At 39.5% G+C, this 12500-nt stretch overlaps 1 protein-coding gene and 1 long non-coding RNA gene across 4 annotated transcripts in view; one reads left to right on the plus strand and one right to left on the minus strand.

Annotated features, from left to right (window-relative positions):
* Nucleotides 1-6563, plus strand: part of LOC108055590 (uncharacterized) — a 131246-nt gene extending 124683 nt beyond the window's left edge. The window contains exons 1-4 of one of the 3 annotated variants that reach the window (XR_011418509.1): nucleotides 5546-5670; nucleotides 5741-5822; nucleotides 6161-6267; nucleotides 6328-6563. This is a non-coding gene — a long non-coding RNA (uncharacterized lncRNA). Of the gene's footprint in view, nucleotides 1-5545; nucleotides 5671-5740; nucleotides 5823-6160; nucleotides 6268-6327 lie in introns of those variants that run through there. The other 2 variants (XR_006412333.2, XR_011418510.1) reach the window with 2 other exon arrangements.
* The window catches only part of Eip75B (Ecdysone-induced protein 75B), a 115921-nt gene that overhangs the window by 83176 nt on the left and 20245 nt on the right, over nucleotides 1-12500 (minus strand). The gene's annotated exons all lie outside the window — the stretch shown is intronic.

The raw sequence follows: 12500 nt of genomic DNA on the forward strand, positions 1-12500 counted from the left end.
TAATATTGTTGGTTTTCAATAAGCTAAAACATATGTGGCACCTTAAAATTTGAGTGAATGTGGGTGGAAAACCTGTGGTGGCTGAAAAAGTGTCAGTGTAAGAGGCTATGTATCTTCCATTTGCAAAGTAGGCCGACGAAAGCTTGTATACAGTTAGGTCATTAGGTCACGACTGTGTGAGAGAGATAGACGGCTTTTAAGAAGAGGAAAGTTGGTATCGAGATGAAATACAATCAGGTAATATAGCACAAAAATAAATATAAAATTAATTTTAAGACGTAATGATAATTATTTAAATGAACAAAGGGATAAAGCATTTATTACGTAAGGTATAGACATTGTTTATATGAATTAGAAAGTAAACACAATGCCAAAATATAAATAATGTTAAAGCCAAGTAGTAAACATGGATACATATGTTGATACATACACGTACATATTGCCTAAGGACATCAGCAGAAATTCCAGGAAACTTAAGGCACCCCCAGATTCAAGAAATAATATAGAACCAACTTTTCCATCCGAGCCAATATAATAAGGGTCCTACAAATATTTCCTAAGAAACCGAGGACCAGAGCTTACATTTTAGAGAGCGAGAGAGAAAAGTAAAACAAGAAAAAGAAAATGAAAAAAGTCTCTGTGGGCCGATGGGGCGTATGGGTTATTTTTAGCACAACCAGAGAGAGAAGGGCCTAGCCCAACAGGCTCAAACTTGAGGCTGCAAGGGGGAGGGATTTCGGTGGGTGGTTGTGGGTGGCCATTAAGGGGTTTGGGCTGACAGCCCACCAAACAAAGCGGCTTATGTAGGGGGTTTTGACTTCGCTTGAGGGGGTTTGACACATTGACCATGAATTTGCTTTTGCCAGCTGAAAATGTGGTATAAATAAATAGGTACTAAGAGATAGTGCACTCTAAAAAGAGGGTATCTTCTAATAAATAAAGTTAAATAAATGTAAAATCAATTTAAAATTAGTTATTTGAGACAAATAAATAAAATGGTTTATCTATTTTCCAAATAAGTTAGAACCACTTTTGGTAGAGATAACTTATAAAAACAATATAATTGTTAAAAATATAACATTTGACCATAAATACCATGGTACAAGTTTAAATTATAGTTTTTATGAAATTTTATTTATTTAAATTTTTTTCTGTGCATACGAAGGTGGCTTTACACTGCACGTGGGCAAACGGAAAATTTTTATATCCTGTCAGCTTGAAAATGTTTTCCGCTTTTTAGCATGAACTGGGCTTAAAATCATTTATCATAATTATTAAGCAAACAAACAGCTTTAGGACTTGTCAATACGACCAGCAAATTCAATTAAGTCATGAAAAGTGAACCCCAATAACGAGAGAGAGAAAACCAAATGAAAAAAGAATAAGAAAGCGAGAGAGCAGCGAGCAATTTCCACGAATTGCTCCATTAATAACACTAGAATTAACCGAAAGGTTACTAAAAGTCAAGGCCACCAACGAAATTCGACACATGCCCGGTCGAGGAGCAACAACGCGAAAGAAAAGCAAGGAAAGAGAAAGGCTGATGGATTTGCCGCAGCAGGAGCGATAGAGACGGCGAGCTAGCACATTGACAAAGTGCTAATGCGTGTGAGAGTTATGTGCGAAATTTATGGGCCCATTTCTATTGGAGGTGGTAGCAATCAACTTGGTTAACAGCCCACTACGCCTGCCAACACCCGAACCGAACTTAATGGCTGTAAGGAAACATTTGGGGCCGAAAAGGAGGGGAAAAGCCCGAGGAAAAACGAGCCAAGTTTGGGAGAAATATTTGAAATGTTTTTTCTCTGCCGGCTAAAACGCTTAATTAAATTTGTTGCTGGCCCCAAAATACGTAAAGGAGAATAGCCGAGTATAAACAACAACGGAAACTAATGGTCTCGTTTGCTCAAGGTTAAGGTCGCTTCTGCTAGTTAACAAGTGTGCCTGTGAATCCATGGGATTGTGGGGCTATTTGCTTGGGATTATGTTGGACTAACAACATAATTAATGTGGTCTACAGAGAAGTGCAAAAAAGGGAAAAATGTAAAGACAAATATGTCGGAGTTCTTGGAATAATTTAAATTATAGAAGCCGTTGCTTTTTGGCGGGTATCAAAGCTGATTTCATAATTCCTAGAAGGCGACCTATTCCTAGAATACAAAGTATTAGTTCTCTCTTGAGAGCGAGAGCGCAATATTAGCGAGACGGTGTTGCCAGACCTTCTGAAATGGCAAAACCGTCGAGTGTGGCCCGGTTGCGCAAGAGCGAGAAAGGAGTTGAGTGAGAGGGAAGATGAGCTCGGAGCGAGAGGCGTTCTGGTTGCACAGGCACTTCGATTTGAACTCTTGCCGCGATCGGGACTCACTTCGCGAATTCAAATGAATAACCCGGAGAATGGCTGTTCTCCGATATCAGAAGTGGGATCGGCCCTGCCCCAAGACAGTACAAGTGTTATGGCTGCATTGGAGGCCCAGAATCGTGCTTTGATGGAGCTTGTGAAAAAAATGAACACAGCAAGTGCGCCGGTATCGGAAGTGAAAAATACTGCAATAATGTTGCCAAAATTCGATCCTGATAGTGCAGGCGCTGATGCAAGTGCGTGGTGTAATACCGTCGAATTAATTTTCGCTGAGCACATGCTCACAGGAAGTGCTCTTGTCATGGCCCTAAGCAAAGCTATGCTAGGAAGTGCGTCACAGTGGTTAGCGCAAATTTGTTTCAGTGGCATGACCTGGCCGCAATTCCAGGAATTGTTCGTGCAACGATTCGTCGGAATTGAGACCCCGGCTGCAACCCTGATGAACGTTTTGAATGGGCGCCCTAACCCAGGAGAGAATATTCCCGAATACGGTAGCCGCCTTGTGACGTCTCTTATGTCTAAATTCAAATCTATTGAACTGGAAGAACTCATCGTGTCCATCGTTTTGACACACCTTTCCAACTTGGATCCTCGCCTTTTGAAATCGATGTTTACGGGTACCGTTAAAACCCGCAACGATCTACAACAACAGCTAAAGGCGCATGTATATGCAAGGCGAAGCGAATCTGTGGGTGGCAACGAAGTCGATAGGAAGAAGATGAAGATGCCATCTCAAGTTAAGTGTCATCACTGTGGGCGAATTGGGCATAAAATCGCCGACTGTCTCAAACGGCGAAATGAAGACCGACACCGGACCAGCGTAGCTCCAGGACAAAAGCCTCGTCCACACAACAACAGGACTTGCTTCAAATGCGGGGAGCTGGGACATTACGCTTCGGAGTGCCCAAAGAATCGTCATAACCAGCAAGATGTCGACGCTGGGAAACGTGTGAACTTGGTGGCTATAGAACCTAAGGGCATTCTTAAACAATTTGGTGAGTCCATTCCATTTTGTTTCGATTCTGGCGCTGAATGTTCTCTTGTAAAGGAAAGCGTAGCGGCGAAGTTACAAGGAAAACGTCTATCTAACTCAGTGGTTTTAAGGGGTATTGGGAGTGAGCCTGTATGGAGTACAACTCAGATCCTTTGTAATGTTAATATTAACGAACATTTTGTAGAAATAATGCTTCATGTTATTTTGGATAAGTTTCTTAATTTTGATATTCTTATTGGACGAGAGATTTTAAGTCAAGGCTTTGGTGTTGTAATCGAAGCAAATAAATTCGAAATTTATAAATCGAAAATTGTGCAAGCGCTGTCGTACGATTCAAGTTTGGAAAATCGTTTCAATTTCAATAAAGATTTAAATGGGTTAGAAAAAGAAAGATTAACCGAAATATTGGGAAAATATTCTAAGTCGTTTATTGAAGGCATTCCACACACACGAGTCACAACAGGTCTACTTAGTATACGTCTTAGTGATCCGCATAAAACTGTTCAGCGTCGCCCATATAGGCTAGGTGAAGAAGAAAAGGCCAATGTAAGACGAATGATAGACGAATTGTTGTCCGCCAATGTTATACGCCCGAGTAGTTCCCCCTTTGCTAGCCCGATGATGCTGGTCAAAAAGAAGAACGGTACAGATCGCTTATGCGTGGACTACAGGGAATTAAACTCAAATACCGTGGCGGATAAATATCCTTTACCACTCATTTCTGATCAAATTGCTCGTATGCGGGGAGCCATGTTCTTTTCATGTTTAGATATGGCGAGCGGCTTTTATCAAATTCCAATTAGCCCTGACTCGATCGAACGTACCGCATTTGTAACGCCCGAGGGGCAGTATGAATTCCTCGCAATGCCGTTTGGGCTTAAAAACGCGCCATCGGTGTTTCAACGCGCAATAATGAAGGCGTTGGGATCGCTAGCCCATTCATTTGTCATCGTTTACATTGATGACGTTTTGATAGCCGCAGAAACAAAAGAACAGGCAATGGAAAGACTAGATCAAGTACTACAAATCTTAATGGAAGCAGGTTTCTCCTTTAATATAAACAAGTGTACGTTCCTGACTCAGCAAATAGACTATTTAGGGTATGAAGTTAGTGCGGGAGAAATTCGACCAAACAGTCGGAAAATAAAGGCTCTTGTAGAACTACCCCCTCCGCAAACGGTATCGCAGTTAAGGCAATTTATCGGATTAGCTTCCTACTTTCGCCAATTCGTGCCAAAATTCTCAGAAATGTTAAAACCGTTGTTTCTATTAACTTCACAAAAATGCAAGGAATTGGCTTGGCAAAGCGAACATGAAACACTGAGGCAGAAAGTAATAGCAATTTTAACTAGTACACCAGTATTGACTATCTTTGATCCCAAACATCCCGTAGAGTTGCACACAGATGCAAGTATGATTGGTTACGGGGCCATTTTGTTACACAGGATAGACAAGAAGCCGCATGTCATCGAGTACTTTAGCAAATGTACAACGCCAGTGGAGTCAAAATATCATTCTTACGAATTAGAAACCCTTGCTGTTGTAAACGCAGTAAAGCACTTTAGGCATTATCTACAAGGTCTAGAATTTGTCATCTTTACAGACTGCGATTCATTAAGGGCAAGCCGTTCCAAAACAACATTGTCACCTAGGGTACATCGGTGGTGGGGATACACTCATAGAAATTTTTACCTAAATACTAGAAAAGTCGCCCTAAAACCGAGGTCGCCCTAAAACTACGAAAAATTTTCTTATTATACGGGTGGCTAGCCCTAAAGTTACGAAAAATCGCCATGGAAAATATTTTTTAGGGTTAGTTTTTCCAAAAAGGCCAATTTGCCCTGTTTTTTAGGGCGAATTTTCATGAGTCGACTCCAAAAGTAATTCCTTATTTTTAGGGCGAAATCGCCTTAAAACGTTGAACAAAATAGCAAAAAAAATGTTCTGAAATTGCCCTAAAAACAAGGAAGAGTCAAACGAAATTTTAAGACGCAATTAATGGATACATATGTAATACATGTGTGTATGTGTGTGTGGTTGACAGGTCAAAACAAGTGAATGTGTGTGTATATTAGGGCGGACCTTTTTGTATGAATTTTGATGCTGAGCGCATTTGACTTTAGAGAAGTCCACCCTTTTTCTTCTTCTTTGCTACTTTCGTCCGTTGCAGTGGCAAGGGTGGGGGTAGAAAGAGTTGCATTGTCTAGACTTTGTCATAATTTTTCGGGCGCTTGGCGGCGAAAGACGTGTTTGTGAAAAAGTGAAAAATGTAAACGCTATTAAAGGACTTGGGAGGCGATTCTTTCTCTGTTTTCTGGTGAGTACATACATATATAATTGTGCAATTTGGATATTAATAACTAATTGAATTTACATATCTGTAACAGAGGAAAATGCAGCTGAAACTTAAAAAGATTTGACTGGAAGCAGCGGTCCAGATGTAGAGTTTTAGAAGTGTGGCAGAACAAAGTAAGAACATTAATAAGAGTATACATATACATATGTATGTGTATATGTAAATAATGCTTGAGGTAAAAAAATGATGCAACAGAATATACACATGTATACAGATGTATATATTTACCAGAAATCTGTATTTATGCACCGGACAAACCGCATTCACAAGTGCATATGCCAAAATAACCCCCAAATTTCTATTGCGCCATTTCGTCAGTAACCGAAATTTGCTTTTGTTGCTTCTTTTTTTCCAGAAGTAGCAGCAAACGCAATCGCAGGCTAAATGAAAATTCTGACTGTTAGTAGTGCATTTTTATATTAATTTCTAACAATTTTATTTCTTGTTTTAGATTGAGAACGTCTTTGAGATCCAGCTTCCGCAAACCACTTTTCGCACTTTTTAAAAGCGAAAGTAAGGGAATAAAACTGCTCAAATCTTTGGAAAGCCACGCTGAAGGTATGTGCTTTTTCTCTTTTTCTTTTCTCATTCAATAAATAGACTGTTTTTATTTAATAGAGATACAATCAACTTTAATTTGGCTTGCGATCCATTCAGTGTTGGTGCGACAGCAATGACAAAAAAGGACGGCGGGAGCAAGAACGCGAAGCACACCATTGCGGACCCGCGAAGCCGTTTCTTGGTTTGGAAGGCTACTGTTGGGGAACTGCAAACACATCTAAAGGCATTGACGGAAAATTGCTAATCCGGAAAGCCGAAACTGCAACCATTCAGCTGCAACGTGGGAACAAGCCCTTTTTGACCTTGGTGAATTTCCAGTTTACCTATCAGAGGTTTATTTATAGAATGCCAACCTTATTGAAAAGTATTGATGTGTGCTTCAAAATATTTTTTGTTTTAAACCACGACATTTATCCAAAAAATGTTTTATGAAATTCATTTAGAGTCTGATAAGAAAGGTAAAGCTTTATCCGAACTCTTGAAGGATTATAAAACCTTAAAACTGTAACTATTTTAAAGAAACAATCTGTTCATTCCAAAAAAAATATTATTTCTATGCATTCAATTAGAAGTAAAATTTGATAATCAGTACTTATTGTAATAAACCTTAAAAGACCTAAAATTCCCTCCGGCGGAAGCACAAAACCTAAGGACCAAAAAATATATTAAGCCAAAACATTATTTTTAAGATCGATGTAATTCTTTTAGCAATAAGAATAAGTAGAAAAGTATGTAAATTTATATAATTAGAAATTGTGTAAATAACAACAAACAAAAATATAAAAAAAACAAAAAAAATATAATGAAATCGTATTTTTATTTATGAAAAAAAGCCGGGAAATTTTGGGGAGCACTTTGCTTTTTTTAGGGCAATTCGCCTATAAATCCAGAAAAACGCCCTAAATTTATAAAAATCTGCCTTTAGTTTCAGGATATTTTTTCATATTTCTAGGGCAATTTGCCCTAAAATCCAGAAAAACACCCTAGATTTATGAAAATCTGCCTTTAGTTTAAAGGTATTTTTTCCGATTTCCAGGGCAATTCGCCTAAAGGTCCAGAAAAATCGCCCTGGATTTAAAGGAAACTGCCTTTAGTGTAAGGGTCTCATTTCCTATTTTTAGGGCAATTAGCTTTGAAAATAGAAAAATCGCCCTAGATCTACGAAAAATCGCCCTAAATGTGTGACAAATTCACCCGAATTTTTAGGGCAATTTGCCCTAATTTTGTTGCCTAGTCGCCATTGACCCCCGTTTTAGGGCGATTTTCCTTGTTTTTAGGGCGATTTTACCGAAACATTTCTATGAGTGTACTTGCAAGCTTTTCAATTTCGCATTGAGTATAGGAAAGGGGAGAGAATGGCTCATGCTGATTTTCTAAGTCGTAATCCACTTCCCGCTGAAAAGAATACACAATTAGAAAAGGTAGTCGAAAAGCGAGTTAATCTGACGGAGGTCTCTGACAATTGGTTACTTGCCGAGCAGCAACGCGACCCAGAAGTATCGGAAATAATTGAAAAATTACAAAATAGTGAGTTGGAGGAAGAATTACTTAGAACTTACGAGTTGAGGAGGGGCATGCTTCATCGAAAAATTCAACGGAACGGTAGAACACGATGCTTACCCGTAATACCCAGAGCTTACAGATGGGCTGTTATAAACCATGTCCACGAAGCTGTAATGCATTTAGGTTGGGAAAAGACATTAGACAAAGTATATGCGCACTATTGGTTCGCCAATATGTCAAAATATGTAAGGCGTTTTGTGGAAAATTGTATTACTTGCAAACTATCTAAGGCGCCAAAAGGAAAAGTGCAGGCTGAGCTTCATCCAATTCCAAAAGTTGCTATTCCCTGGCATACGTTGCACATCGACATTACAGGAAAGCTTAGCGGCAAGAACGATCAAAAGGAATACGTGATTGTTATTATAGATGCTTTTACAAAATTCGTGTACTTGTATCATACGTTTAACTTAGACGCGGAAAGCTGTGTAAGAGCCATGAAAACTGTTGTGTCGTTGTTTGGTTTGCCTATGCGCGTAATTGCCGATCAGGGTAGGTCATTCGCCAGTTCAGGGTTTCGAGAGTTTTGTACTTCGCAAAAGATTGATCTTCATTTGATTGCTACTGGTGCTAGTCGAGCTAACGGACAGGTTGAGCGAGTTATGGGGACACTTAAAAGTATGCTAACTGCAGTCGAAACAAGTCAACGGTCCTGGCAAGACGCGCTACTAGAAGTCCAATTAGCGGTGAACAGCACTGCACATCGAGTGACCAAAATAAGCCCCTTGGAGTTGATGATCGGCAGGGAGGGTAGACCATTTGGTTTGTTGCCCATCTCTGAAGATGAGGAAATAATAGACAGGGATAAAGCTAGGGTGCAAGCCAAGGAAAATATTGATCGTAACGCACAGTATGACAAAAAAAGATTCGATAAAAGCAAGGCTAAAATTGTAAAGCACCAAGTTGGTGACTATGTTTTGATAAGGAATGAAGAGAGAAACCAAACAAAACTCGATCCGAAATTTAAGGGTCCTTTTGAAATAATTGAAGTTTTAGAGGGTGACCGATATAAGTTAAAGTCTCTAACAAGTAAGCGTCAATATAAGTATGCACATGAACACCTGCGTTCCTTGCCGAATATAGATGTACTGGCAGAGATTGATGAAGGATTTGATAAGGCAATTGATGAAGATGGTCAGACCCAAAGTGGGCAAAAATGAATTGTAAGAACAAGTAATGTTGTATGTAAGGCTGCACCGAGATCCTGTGTGGATGTACGGCGGGAGTCTGTGTAATGCTGCACCATGATCCTGTGTGGATGCTTGGCGGGAGCTTATGTGAGGCTGCACCATGATACTGTGTTGATGCATGGCGGGAGTCAGGATGACGAGTTGGTTTTTGAAAGTCCAATTGGAAAATAAGAAAAAAATGTGAAAAACGACCTGATATAAGTTATCAAGAAAGAATGTTTTAAATGTACCCATACATGAATAATTCGAATAATTTAAGTTGAAGTTACTGTTAATAAATAAGTGAAAAGCGCAGCATCTAAGTGGTAATGCTTATTGGGTTGTAAACATCATACACGAGGACGTGTGCCTGTCAGGAAGGCCGTGTCGGAGTTCTTGGAATAATTTAAATTATAGAAGCCGTTGCTTTTTGGCGGGTATCAAAGCTGATTTCATAATTCCTAGAAGGCGACCTATTCCTAGAATACAAAGTATTAGTTCTCTCTTGAGAGCGAGAGCGCAATATTAGCGAGACGGTGTTGCCAGACCTTCTGAAATGGCAAAACCGTCGAGTGTGGCCCGGTTGCGCAAGAGCGAGAAAGGAGTTGAGTGAGAGGGAAGATGAGCTCGGAGCGAGAGGCGTTCTGGTTGCACAGGCACTTCGATTTGAACTCTTGCCGCGATCGGGAATCACTTCGCGAATTCAAATGAATAACCCGGAGAATGGCTGTTCTCCGATAAATATATCATTCATTTTTGGATTTTTGAAACTTTTTATATTTTTTAAATACCACATTTCCTTTCCCTTTCCACCCTTGTGAGGGGATGGCCTGCCGCCATCTATTGCCAGGTGTTGGAACTTCAAAAATTGCATAAAGTGCACCGAGAAAAAGCTTAGGCAGAAAATTTTCCAGTGGCAACAAACGTTTTTCCGGGGAGGCAGGAAAAACTAAAAAGCTGCGACTGCATTAAAAAGCTTTCGAAAATGCACTTCGGTTGCATGTCGTGGCTAAAAGCTCTTCGAAATAGTTGCAACTATTAGATAGACATTGCAAACTATAGACAACCCTGCAATTAGAGAGAGAGTTTGCCGACGAAGAGATTTAAACACAAAGGAGAGAGCTTTCTTCATCTTTCGGCAGGTGAAAAGCCACAAGTTGCCGAAAGTAAGTGCAACAGTTGCAGCGGCATAGAGTAACTGCCTAACAGCTGTTCAAAATTGAGGGGGAAACACAAACCAATGTTAAAAAAATGTATTTCAGACCGAGCAAGAAATACAACATGCTTAAGTTTCTTAAAATTTGAAAAGCAAAGCAGCAATCGTATTAAGAATTCATTAGGTTATGAATAAAAACTTGCATTATCTTAAATATAAAGAAAATACTTAGTGGTAATGAAAATTTCTTAATGATTTCTTTTTTAATTTAATATAATAAAGGTTCATTGTTTTAACCTTACTTTACATATTTTTTTTAAAAGATCAATCATGTGAGAACAAACCATTTATATCTAATTTCTGTTTTATGTTGAACTTTTTCAATTATTCTGCTAATTTTTCTTCGACTTTCAGAGAATATGGTTACAGTGTTGCATTGACCTTCATTCTCTACCGGTGCAGTGCAGCCACATCCTGCACCAAGGACAGCCAGGATCCGACATTGAGCTGCCCTTGATCGCAAGTAACCTTCAGCGCCGGCGAGAGCTTTCGCCCTCGGAATGCAAACTGAAAAATGTGAGCAAATAAAGGCGGAAGGGGACGGCAAGGACATGGGCAGCGAGTCCTTGCCCAGGGGTAATTGGCTGGGGGACCGACGCGTAGGCAAAGGTAAGCCCTGGCTTAATTGCCAGTTAATTGACTTTGAGTGGCATTAACCGACATCCGAGAGTGACTTACATTTAATTGGGCCTAACAGACGAAACACAGGGCATTTTGGTACATACCTGCAAGAAAAGAAAGAGAAGACGAGATTAATTATAAATATTAAATGTGGGTCAGCTTATGGGGCGTCAGTGGGTTGTCTTCAGTTCGGTCCTCTAAGATTTGCAGACATCGTGTCGAGAGTTCCCCAACTTTTATTCGTTTGTTTTGCACATTTTTCCTCATTTCTGTGCCCGGTTTTTGTGTTTTTATTGCGCAAAGCGCACATGCCAACGACCTTGACCATCACAATTTATTTTCATTTTACTTTTTGCCTCCCTCTCTCGCCTGTGTGTGTGAGTGAGAGTGTGGAGCAAGTGACACACATTACGTAGGTCCCCATTTAGTCGCTTACACAAGACCTCAGGCAAGGCCAGCCTCACCCCAGCCACCCCCTGCCCACCCGGCATTTCCCTATCTTTCTCTCTCTCTGCCCCTTTTTGTGGTTGTTTTGTTATTATTATAATTTTTATTATACCCTCAAGTGAGTGTATGAGTGGCGCTGCCTGGCAATATTTTAAATGTGATTTTCATTGTGCAAATAATTATCCAGATTATTTAAGTCGATTGTTCAAAATTATATTTAGAACACAAGTAATGAAATAAAAATTAAATACTTACTTAAAAGATCTTAGGTTTATTTATTATATTGAAGATTTTTGAACGAAAATTAAAATTATGTAAATTTATCTGATAATTCTAAATTCTAATACAAACATAATAATAGATATGTATTTCCTCATTAGACTTCGATGCGCTTGATAAACTGTCTGTCAATGAATAATTTAAATTACACTTGATTCTATTTAGATTTTGCTTCCTATAAATGTGCACCTGTAATTCCACCTGCACACCTTTCCCCAAGTCTCCCAAGTTCATTAGAAAACTTAATGCGGAAACTGGCGGTCGACTAACCGACATCGAATCGTTCAATATGGCCCGTACTCAGACACAAAAATATATATTTTCAATGTCACAAAACAAAAACAGACGAGTGGGGAAATCTATATATACCTTCATATGAAATAGAGTAATGTGGGTGAGGTCAATACAGACCCATAAGCTACGTCAAAGCACAATTGATGATTGAGTGAGTGAACTTGCGGTGGCAACTCTGGCAGCACAGTGGGCAAAATGCCAAGGAAATTACTCAAGGCACGGAAGTGAGCCAAGGCTTCTCATCGAATATTTTCCCCAAGTGAAATTTCGCCATAAAAAAAATAATAACGATAGGAGGAGAGCTTATGAAACAGCCAAATGTAGAGGGAAACAAATTAAGAAGGATTGAATGTCAAAAGGCGAGCAGAACTGGGTTAGTATACCAAAGAAATCCTTAGAAATCTCGAGTTAAAAAATCAATGTTTATTACTCTAAGTGTTGGTAATTGGAGGAAAAATGGCAATTATAAGTTGACATTGACATCGCTTATCACACAGCAAACACCCATGCAACGAAGAAGTGGAGGTTGGTGAAATTAGGAGCGTGGGAGCCTGTCGTTTCGTCCTTATCCTTGTCCTTGTGCGTTCATTATACAATCCGAAGAGCACGCGCCCAGACCGTTGTTGCTGTTTTTGTAGTAGTTG

The sequence above is a fragment of the Drosophila takahashii genome, chromosome 3L, assembly GCF_030179915.1.
Source record: "Drosophila takahashii strain IR98-3 E-12201 chromosome 3L, DtakHiC1v2, whole genome shotgun sequence".
NCBI classification, from domain to species: Eukaryota; Metazoa; Arthropoda; class Insecta; order Diptera; family Drosophilidae; genus Drosophila; species Drosophila takahashii.